The sequence below is a fragment of the Blennius ocellaris genome, assembly GCF_963422515.1.
Source record: "Blennius ocellaris genome assembly, chromosome: 10".
NCBI lineage: Eukaryota > Metazoa > Chordata > Actinopteri > Blenniiformes > Blenniidae > Blennius > Blennius ocellaris.
The window spans coordinates 23,302,839-23,314,882 of record NC_137659.1 but is presented as its reverse complement, the minus strand read 5'-3'; positions in this window follow the sequence as shown (position 1 = coordinate 23,314,882).

The window sequence follows — 12,044 nt, the reverse complement described above, 5'->3', positions numbered from 1 at the left end:
AACAACCCCAAATAAACTCAGTATAGCAGTGTTTTTCAACCTGTTTGAGCCAAGGCACATTTCTTTCTTTGGAAAAATCTGGAGGCCCACCACCACCCGAAAATGTTCACATTTTAAACTCTGTAGCCTCTATTAACAATATAAAGTCTTTCTCATCAAAGTTTTATCAACAGGAATCAAATAAATACAGAAAAAAAGTATTTCCCAATTTCTTTTTTTTTTAATAGTGACTCCGTCAGTGTGAAACCTGGACCTGATGGATGAAGAGCTGAGATCCTGGTTCACATTCTTCCTTTTCTAAAACTTCTCCATCACTGTCACTGACACAGTACTTTGATACAAGATGGTAGCAGGAGGTGGAGATGAACCACACTGACGTCTGTCACTTTACATTTCACCGGCAAAGTTCTGTGCTGCCCTCTAGTGGTGAAGAGTATTTATACATGATTACTCTTCAACACACTGCTCTCACAGCTGACAGGGACTGTGAGAGCAAATGATTTTTAGAAAAAAATGTGAAATTGGATAATTTCCCACAGCTCACCTGACTAGATCTCGCGGAAACACCAGTGTGCCGCGGAGCAGTGGTTGAAAAACTCTGCAGTATGGAATAGGAATGCTGAAAAATCTAAATCAGACACCTTTTAGGAGTGAATAGATGTGACCATTTATTTTGACCACATAATTTATGTTTATTGTGTCTATATATTTTTCCTGCAATTTTGATGGAGGCGGCTCCCTTGCGCCCCCTATTGACAGGCCGCCACTGCGTGGCCGCACCTGGAGGAGGTTCTGTCAGGCAGAATAGAGTGGGTGTGTCAGTGAACTCTAAATGTCACGAGTTCAGCACTAAAAAAGGTAAGTAAATCTAAATGATTGTCTTAAGTTAGTTTGCTTTAAATCTAATTTTATTTACTTAATTTTGTGAAGTTATTTAAACTTAAAAATAGCAAGTATCATAAACTTGATCTTTCTAAGTGTAACCAACTTAAGTAAGCCAAGTTAGTCTGACTTACTGCACAGTTGTGTTTACTCAGTTGACTCTAGGAAGCGGATTGCACTAAACAAATCAAGTAAGCAGAACAAAGAATGACGTGTTTGCAGGCTTTTATTATTTGAACAAAATGTAATTCTGTGCATCTTAAGCCAAGGCCACTGTTTGTGGAAACAAATGAAATTTCACCATGAAAACAAATATGTAAACCTTGTAAAATAATTAAAATAATCTTTTATAAGCACATCTTTAAGATAACAAATGCAGAAACTTTCTTTTCCATTACTTAAGACTTCAACAAGGCTCCTTTTATCACAATACCAATATTCAATCAAGCTTCAGCCAGCTTTCAAGTTAAATAAAACACAAACAATGCATATGCTGTGAATGTCAATATACAAAACAAAATGCCAAATCAGGTAGATTTATACAGGCAGTCTCAGTATTTCAATTTCCCAAAGCTCCATGGCCATTAACAACTTGCAGTAGAAGTATCCCTAAAGATTTTGCGGTCACTATCCAGTATTTAAAACTAGGTGTATTAGTCCTGGTATGGTCTGAGTTATCTAGAACGAAAGATAATTTAAGCACCTCCAGCCAGTTCAACAAATAAATTCAATAATTTTTCACAAGGACTGACAATTGGTGCATCTATAATACAACTTGACTGGTAGTTAAGGCTCACTGCCATCAAATCTTTCTGAAACATCTTTAACATTTTGGGGTGGTGTGTCCCAACATTTTAAAACAAACATTTGCACAAGTACACAAAGAGGTTCTTTGTAATCGTCTGACTCATTCCCCAAGTCTGACTTCTCAAAATGACTCTGCTCCTCAAAAGACTGCAAATGCCACTTACATTCAATCAAGCTTCTATGAACTAAACTTCACAAACGAGTTTAGATGAATAAAGATGGGATTAAACCTCCAACCCAAATCCCACAGACTGGGACACGACAGAAACTTAAGTATAACAAGTAACCAAAATCATCCATCTGTGACTGACTGGGACTTGTGAGGTGTTAAAAGAGGCAGTGTGGTGAAATGCAGAAGGAAACGTTTGACAGGTGAACTGTCACACCGCTGGAGGTTCTCAGCCTCCACAACATCCACATTTGCTTCTTTCAGATGTGTACTGGTTGTTTCACACAGTGGGTTCCTGCAGTGCACCATACTGCTCGTCAGCCAACTTCTCCACTGCTGAGATGAAGGACTCTGCTGATTCTCCCGGTTCTTGACATCTCTTCTTGAAACAAACTCATTCATGGATGATATTATGTTTGCGCATGAAGAATTTCTCAAAAGCATCCTGAACTGCTCTGTACTTCTTTTTGTCATCTTCATTAAAGCCCAGTGTGCTCAGTATGCTATCTGCTTTATCTCCCATTGTGCAAACCAGTGAGTTACCTCGTATTCTTCTGGCTGTTGGTAGAGTCCTGCAGCCATCCTGAACCTTTCCAAGTCTTTAATCCAGTGAGGCCATTTATAAAAGATTCAAGATTCAAGGTGTTTATTGTCTATATACACAGTAAGAAACACGTTTCCCTGAACAATGAAAGTCTCACTCTGCTGCCAAATGCCACACAATTTGAAACCATTAAAAAAAAAAAAACTATAGTAAACTTAAAGGTGTACAGGAGGATGTTATACTTCCGGGTGGATCAAGACTATTGGTCCTCGTGCTCGTCCCCAGGTAGCGTGGATCTAGTAGTTTTCACTTTCTGCACATGCGCGCTTTCAGGTGTCTATGGTGAGCTTCAGCTAGCTCGCAGTTCTCAACGGGTACTTTGAAAATGGCAGAGGGTCACAAGAGAAAAAGTGTATGAGAAGAAGAGAAAGGCTTGGGAAGAGAGAAACAAGACCAGAGTGTTTTTGGGAGATTGTTTCACACGATGGCGCTGAAAGCCCAGGTTGGGCTTCCCACTGACGCTTCAGTCGCCAAGTTTCTACTCCACAGGGAAAGTTTGGCTTCTATTTGGAGAAATCCATTTCAAATCACTTCCAGTAAAAGTTATCTACGTCTATATTGTAACTTTCCAGGGTTGATTAGTTTGTTTTGTCATTTGCATCGTGAGTAGTGATTACGGTGAGCGATGTGAGCGACGCCGACTTGTAAACAGAGCGTGCACGAGGAGAACTGGGCTCGTCACGTCTCTCGCACACGTTTTAGTAGGCGTTCCGTCTCGGGAGCAGGTACAGCGCTGCGCATGTGCATTTTTTTCAAAAGGTGGAGAGGGCGGTTCTTTCCTAAAATTCGGGAAAATCCTCCTGTACACCTTTAAGCGATCAAAAAATAAACCTCTACGCTAAACTGTGCGTAATATAAGTGATATATACCAGTGAATATACAAAGTGTTCAGGTGGGCGTATGGAAAATGGGGAATCCATCCACTACTCTTGATCATTTCTGGAGTGACGTTTCTCTCGTCTCCTCCTCTGGGAGAAGCTTGTGTAGCGCTTTGGCTCCGCCCACAGCCTTTCTCCACTTGTTGCTAAACACTAATTAGCTCAATTTAGCTTCTGCCAACCGGGATTACTCCGTTCACCCACGTCTCTCTGCCTGACCTCCAATGTTTTCTCTGGCAGAGCTCAGTACTTCTGACACCATGTAAGGTGTTCTGTTCACGTACGACGAGGACGTACCAGAGGGGGGGACTTCTCCTGGAGTTGAACAACTTTTATCACTTCAAACTTCCACGTTGTTCTCTCCAACTCGTCCCCGTGCCCACATGTACATTTATCAGGTCCTACATCACAGGTACAGCCGTAGCTTTTGCAGTGAAAACACATGAAACCCCGTACCGTACCAGAACGTAATGTACCGCCGTGTACTGCGCAGTGGAAACGAGGCTTTAGTGAGTCCTGATGTGGCGCCGCAACTTACTCGGTTCACTGAAACTTTTCCCACACGTTTCACAAGAAAACGGCTTCTCACCTGTGTGAGTTCTTATGTGGCGAAACAAACGACACCGGCCCTTGAAACATTTCCCACATGTTTCACAAGAATATGACTTTTCACCTGTGGGAGGCTGCTTCTTGTGTGTCATGAAATCACACTTTTCACTTAAACTTTTCCCACACATTTTACAAGAATACGGCTTCTGAGCTGTGTGAGTTCTCTTCTGCACCAACAAACCCTCCTGTCCGCTGTAACTTTGAACAAAGCCTTCACCACTTTTCTTCTCACCAGTGAGAGTTGTTAAATTCTGACACAATTTATGTCTTTTCTGGTCAATATTTTCCAAAGTCTCCTCCTGGCTGGTACAGAGTTCCTGGTGCTCCTCAAACTGTACAAGTTCTGCTTCCTCTTTAATCTGTGGAAGTACTGGTTCTTCTGGTTCCTCTTTGATCTGTGGAAGTACTGGTTCTTCTGGTTCCTCTTTGATCTGTGGAAGTTCTGGTTCTTCTGGTTCCTCTTTGATCTGTTGAGGTTCTGGTTCTTCTTGCTTTAGACTGCAGTTTGTTTCTGGTGTAAAGAGCTGCTCCTCCCTACAGTCACGGTGCAGTTGGAGCTCTGGAGGGACAAAAAGTACAAAGTAAAAGTTACATTACTTCTACAGATGCAGCTTCAGAAAAACCCTGAACTCAAGCAGTGAAATTGAAAACTTCCATTCAAATGTCATAAACAGCGTACAGTCGTCGTGTTATTGCTTGATGTGAACCTTTAGCTGCTGAACAGCTGCTGGATTAACAAGGACTGTTTAGGATCTACTTTTTCTACATGGTATCTTCTCTCATCTTCTCATAACATTGTGTCAACAGTTTACCATGCTGCCTGAGATGGAGTGATAATGAGACGTCCTGCTTTGAAATGTTCTCAGGAAATTCATCTTCAACAAACATCAAAGTCCACAACTTGACTGTCCAGTCCATGTGGGACAAGAGTAGCGCTTTGCTGGGGCCCAGGACAAGATATCTTAAACAACCCCCGACATGACTGGACCTCCACTATATAAGTATTAATATTAACATTAAAAAACTACACATGAGCTGTTTGGGCCAAATAAACTCTTCTCATGTGTAAACTTGTGCTGTGTGCTCGCCCAATTTATTTTTCTACGCTCAAAGTTTCCCTTTGCCCGCTCAGAGATTTGGCACAAATATAACCCATATATGTGTTGAGATTTTGAAACCAGCAGGATATAAATGAATACGTACTGTGGTAGTTAAAGCTGCTGCTGGCGTGATGTTAAGATGCCTTGCACTCAACTATTGTCACCCCATCTGTAGAATTCACATGTAATTCAAATGCAGATGAAAGAAAGGTGCCAGAAAGGCACAGCAAGCACCCAGAAATTGGTCTACTTCTGCTTGATGTCGATGTTTTTATGTGTTTGTGGCACTAAACTGACACCACACAACTGCCCCTCCAAAGGCCTCTGCACATCCCTGGTTCGGTCCCTTCGACCAAGCAAATATAAAAACTTAATGAGGGCCCAGTTCTGCCTCCCATCGGCAGGAGTGAATAGTAGTAATAGCTCAATTATGCACTGAAATGCAAAGTACACTCTTTTTATTGGGTTCTCTATTTCATACACACACACACACACATATATATATATATATATATATATATATATATATATATATATATATATGCGATAATGAAGGACCTGAATCAAGACGACAAGAGACAGCTTTTTATTATTTTGATTCATGAGATAATATTATGAAAAGGGGAAAAAATCTATTGAAATGTGTAATAACTATTCTGAAAACTTGATCCACGTGATTCTAGACGCTCTTCTCCAGTTTGTGACCTCAACTACAACTGTGTATTGATTCAAACCTGGAAATGTGTAAAAAAGTCAAAGTGTGAGCTCAATCCAAGTTTCCCTCCAGAGACACAAATCCTGCTTCAGTGAGCGCTGGATAAACCAAACACAGCCAGAACAATGGAGATCCTGCACCAGTCACATTCATGTGTTCATTCACACTTTTCCATACCTGTTGTGTGGAACTTGATTTGAGGTTTCCAGGTGTTTTCCAGCGGTTTGTGCTGAGAATCAGCCTCCTCCTCGTGCTCGACGAGAGTTTGTTCAAACTCTCCCAAAGCCTGAACTGAAGTCATTGTTGCTGCAGGAGATGAAATGTTTCCTCTGTGAGACACGACAACACAGCGAGAGAGTCCAACAAGCTCCAAACAGTAGTGGCGGCGGGAAGAGCGACAATATCCACGTATTAAAACCAACGTTGGTATTAGTGTTGATCAATACTTACGTGATTAGATGGATCGTTACATTTCAGGTCGATTCTCTTCTTCGTTGGTCTGCACGCTCCTACCGCTTCACTCGTGCTGGCTCCGCCTTTCCTCTTCCTGTTTCCGGTCTGACGTCACGTGATCGTTCAGATCATGTTTTTTTCAGCGATTAAAATGTTTTAATTACATGAGAGGAAATGTGTTTAAAGTTGTGATATCTTGAATGTTTTTGTCCGAAATTCCACGTTTTTATTTTACACAATACTTATAAAAACGTTGTGTCATAACGACCTGTTCTGCAGTGATACTTTTCTACAGATTTTATTTACCCTGCATATATTGAATGAGTTCATAACAACTCAATTTTATTTGCCTACAATCTCTGTACTGCATGTTCTTATGGTAGTAATCAACTAAAGCAATTAATAAAGTTCCAAAATCATTCAAAGATCATGAAAAACCTTTCTATTTTATTTTCATTCAAATTTGCATATTGATGATTCCCTCGATAAATATTTACACATTGCTCTCCTCTGCAACAAAGTAGATGAGCTACATTTCTGAGGTAAAAAGCCTCAGTATCTACAATATTGGTTCTGTTATTACTTGGTATCAGATTAATATCAAATTTTGCAGCATCGCCCACCAAATAGCCTCCATGCTTTGATTTACCCCCAAACAAATATATTTTACTGTGTGCTACTGATTGCAGGAGTACACTTTTACTTGAAAATATACTCAAGTAAAAGAAAAGTAGCTGATAGAAAAGGCACTCAGAGCTTTAAAAAAGTTACTTAGTTACTTTATTGAAAGTGGGATAATTGTCTTTCCAGGGCCGTTTCTTCCTGTTGACCTTCTTCCACTCTGCCCACTTTCAATTCTCTGTTCTTCTGCATTTTGTCTGAAACACTTCCAGTCACCGATAAATGGCATTGTGGTGGAGGCAGCCCAGTGTTTTGATCTCATCAATAAAATCATCCAGGGACAGGATGGCCTCACTGGTCCTGCAATAATCAGCATCAACCATGAGAAGACAAGCAGCCGTCATATAAGGACATCATTGATGACTTTTAAAGTCAAAACAAGCCAGGAAGCAGACATTTTGAAGGCAATATACTGTGACCTTACATGTGTCTTATTAATAATGAGACTAAAAACATCAAGTGTGAGACACTTTTAGTGTTGATTGGTTTTCATTGTTGCACTATAGATTAATGTTGATTGTACTTTATGATTTAAAGTAAACATTTTTAAAATCACTGTGTCTGGTTTTATTTATTGAGGTATGGAGGATTGTTGTTTTCCTCATATTATAGGTTTTTCTTTAAACAGTTTAACGTGTCTGAGTGGCTCCAAATGAGCTCCTTCATTTTAATATGAGGTTGTTGGAGGAAAATCTAAAGGATGAGGAATCTCCCCTTTCTAGTTTGACAAACTGAGGACCTCCAGACAGCATCGCGCCGAGGGCCCCCACAAAGCTGGAAACGGCCGTCACTTGTTGTTTGAAGAAATAGTTTGAGACGAGGAAATCATTGCATGTTTCCACTGAAATGTCTTCCTTCATGATATGTAGTTCAGCACATGTTGCATGTAAACAAACACTAGTTTTTCCTACGTAGTGTAAAAAGAGTGAAAAATGAAATGACAACTCATTCATGTTCAATAAAAACACTGAATAACAAAACCCATTGGATTCATGTCAACATTTTACTTCCATTTCTTCAAAGTTCACATCTGCTCATACAACATTTTAACTTCACATTTTTCAAAACACAAAAAGCAGCATTGTTAGAAATAATAATGAAATGTGCTTCTTTAAGATTCATCATCAACCAGGGGACCTTTTGTCAGCCTCTGTGCAGTTCAACACAAATGGAAACCAAACTTCTATGCTACGTGCTACATGCTAATGTTTTCCAGGGCTCACACAGTAGCGAGGCTACATGCTAAACATGATTAAAATATGACTGACAGTCATCAGCAAGCAGGAAGGTACATGAGCAGCACACGGCAGAGCGGCACCGAGAGACTTGGGCCGGACGGTTGGTACTGCTGAACAAAATGTCTTTGGCCAGAGGGAGCTGGCTGAAGAAGACCACCTCATTTTGTTTGGCAACACTTTCTTCTTGTTCTGATGGAGGATGAATCGACCTTTATGCAGTGGAAACCTGCTTCATCACTGAAATTCATTCACACACCTTCAACAGTATTCGTGTGAATTTTCTTGTGTGCCATCAAATGATTCCGTTGACGGAAATTTTTCCCACATGTTTCGCAAGAATATGGCTTCTCACCTGTGTGAATTCTCTTGTGATTTATCAAACTAGTCCTGTGCCTGAAACTTTCCCCACATGTTTCACAAGCAAATGGCTTCACAACTGTGTGAGCTTCCTTGTGTCTGTCCAAATCATCCTGGAGCCTGAAACTTTTCCCACATGTTTCACAAATAAATGGCTTCTCACCTGTGTGAGTTCTCTTGTGTTTCATCATACTATTGTTTCGACTGAAACTTTTCCCACATGTTTCACAAGTAAATGGCTTCACACCTGTGTGAGCTTCCTTGTGTCTGTTAAAAGCATCCTGGAGCCTGAAACTTTTCCCACATGTTTCACACAGAAATGGCTTCTCACCTGTGTGAATTCTCATGTGATTATTCAAAATACACGGTCGCATGAAACCTTTCCCCATGTTTCACAAGTAAATGGCTTCTCACCTGTGTGAGTAATCTTGTGACTCTTCAAATGAGCTTGGAGACTGAAACCTTTCCCACATGTTTCACAAGAAAAGGGCTTCTCACCTGTGTGAGTCATCTTGTGTCTGTTCAAATCACTCTGGAGATAGTAACTTTTACCACATGTTTCACAAGAATACCGCTTCTCACCTGTGTGATTTCTCTTGTGAGTCCTCAAAGCACAACTGTCACTGAAACTTTTCCCACATGTTTCACAAGAATATGGCTTCTCACCTGTGTGAATTCTCTTATGAATGGTCAAATAATTGCGTTGACTGAAACCTTTACCACATTTTTCACATAAATACGGCTTCTCACCTGTGTGAGTTCTTAAGTGGCGCCGCAAACCATTCTTTGTATCGAAACATTTCCCACATAGTTTACAAGAATATGGGTTCTCACCTGCGTGATTTTTAACGTGAATCCTAAAGACACTCCGACTAATGAAACCTTTCCCACATGTTTCACAAGAATACGGCTTCTCATGTGTGTGTGTTAGCTTGTGTCTCCTCAAAGTAGTACCTTGAGTGAAACGTTTCCCGCATATTTCACAAGAATACGGCTTCTCACCTGTGTGAACTTTCTTGTGACCCATCAAGTTACACTGGAGCGTGAAACTTTTCCCACATGTTTCACAAGAAAATGGCTTCTCACTTGTGTGAGTCATGTTGTGACACCTCAATTGAGCCGGTTGAATGAAACATTTTCCACAAATTTGACAAGAGTACGGCTTCTCACCTGTGTGAATTCTATTGTGGCGCAGCAACGTAGCCTTTGAACATAATTTTTTACCACACGTGTCACAAGAAAATGGCGTACCCTGTGTGACTTCTCTCATGAATCTTCAGTTCACCTTTTTGAGTGAATCTTCTCTCACATGTTTTACAAGCATGCGGCCTCTCACCTGTATGAGTTAATTTGTGTTTCGTCAAATTACCCTTCTGACCGAACCTTTTCCCACATGTTTCACAAGAATACGGCTTCTCACCTGTATGAACTACTTTGTGTTGCATCAAAATAAACTTGCGACTGAAACTTTCCCCACATGTTTCACAAGAAAATGGCTTCTCACCTGTGTGAGTTCTCTTCTGCACCAACGTACCATCCTGTCCGGTGCAACTTTTAACTTCACATTCAGCCTGCTTCTCTGACACAGGAAACTTGTCCACACAATCACTCTGAAACATGCTGCTCACACCTGTGTGAATTCTCTTGTGACTCTTCAAATCAAACTTTCGACTGAAACTTTCCCCACATGTTTCACAAGAATACGGCTTCTCACCTGTGTGAATTATCTTGTGCCTGTTTAAACCACCCTTTTGACAGAAACATTTCCCACATGTTTCACAAGAATACGGCTTCTCACCTGAGTGACATTGCTTCTCTGACACAGGAAACTTGTCCACACAATCACTCTGAAATATGCTGCTTCTTTTCATCTCTGCATTTCTACTTGATTCTGAGTCTGGTTGTGGTTTCTTCTGGTTCCTCTTTGATCTGTAGAGGTTCTGGTTCTTTTGGTTCCTCTTTGATCTGTGGAGGTTCTGATTCTTCTGGTTCTACTTTGATCTGTAGCGGTTCTGGTTCTTCTTTGATCTGTGGAGGCTCTGGCTCTCCTGGTTCCTCTTTGATCTGTGGAGGTTCTGGTTCCTCTTTGATCTGAGGAGGCTCTGGTTCTTCTTGTTCCTCTTTGATCTGAGGAGGTTCTGGTTCTTCTGGTTCCTCTTTGATCTGTACAAGTTCTGGTTCCTCTTTGATCTGTACAAATTCCGGTTCTTCTTTGATCAGTACAAGTTCTGGTTCCTCTTTGATTGCTCCAAGTTCTGGTTCTTCTTTGATCAGTACAAGTTCTGGTTCCTCTGGTTGTTCTTTGATCTGCACAAGTTCCAGTTCCTCTTTGATCAGTACAAGTTCCGGTTCCTCTTTGATCAGTGGAGGTTCTGGTTCCTCTTTGATCAGTGGAGGTTCTGGTTCCTCTTTGATCTGTGGAGGTTCTGGTTCCTCTTTGATCTGTGGAGGTTCTGGTTCCTCTTTGATCTGTGGAGGTTCTGGTTCTTCGTGCTCCAAACTGCAGATTGTTTCCAGTTTAAAGAGCTGCTCCTCCTTACAGTCACGGTGCAGTTGGAGTTCTGGAGGGACAAAAAGTACAAAATGAAAGTTACATTACTTCTACAGTTCCAGCTTTAAAAGAAGTCAGAATTATAATCTGATTACAATAAAATCACCAGGAGCACTGATGGTATTAAAGGTAGACCTTATAAATCACGACTAGCAGAACGTTCTTGTAGACGATACAAATCGATCATATAAAGTAGGGGTGGACGGCATGTCAAACATGTCATCCTTCCATTTTCTAACCCTCTTACTCAGTTGAGGGTCGTGAGGCGCTGGAGCCGATCCCAGTCTACTGTGGGCGAGGGCAGGTTATAGGGATGGGTACCGTTAGGATTTTAATTAATCGTGTTCAGATTCCAGTTGTGCTTATGGATTCTGATTCCTAACGATTCCTTACTTAAAAATCTGTCTGAGCAGCATTAGTGCTAAAATACTAAAGTGCATTGCATTCACAGCAAAACGACAAATAAACATCAATAATTAAAAGTGCATTCAGTATATAACAGCTGCTTACGATCAGTAGACATCCCTGAGAAATAAACTGAAATAAACATTATGGGTACAAGGGCTGCTCGATTATGGACAAAAATCACAATCACGATTATTTGGTGCAAGATTGAAATCCCGATTATTTACACGATTATGTCTTTGAATTTGGAACAGCATTTATTGAACATGTTTAAAAAAAAAAAAAAGACTTTCCTGTTAAATATATAAAAATATCCTGTAACACAATTTTGTACTGCAATCTTTTGAAAACAAATAAATAAAATACGATAACAGTTAGATATACTTCAATAAATAAGTTCAACATAAATACTACGTGTCCTGGGGCAGACCCAGGACACCTGGAGGGACTATGTCTCTCGGCTGGCCTGGGAACGCCTTGGGGTGCCACCGGAAGAACTGGAGGAAGTGTCTGGGGTGAGGGAAGTCTGGGCAACTCTGCTCAGACTGCTGCCTCCGCGACCCGGCCTGGATAAGCGGCAGACAATGGATGGATG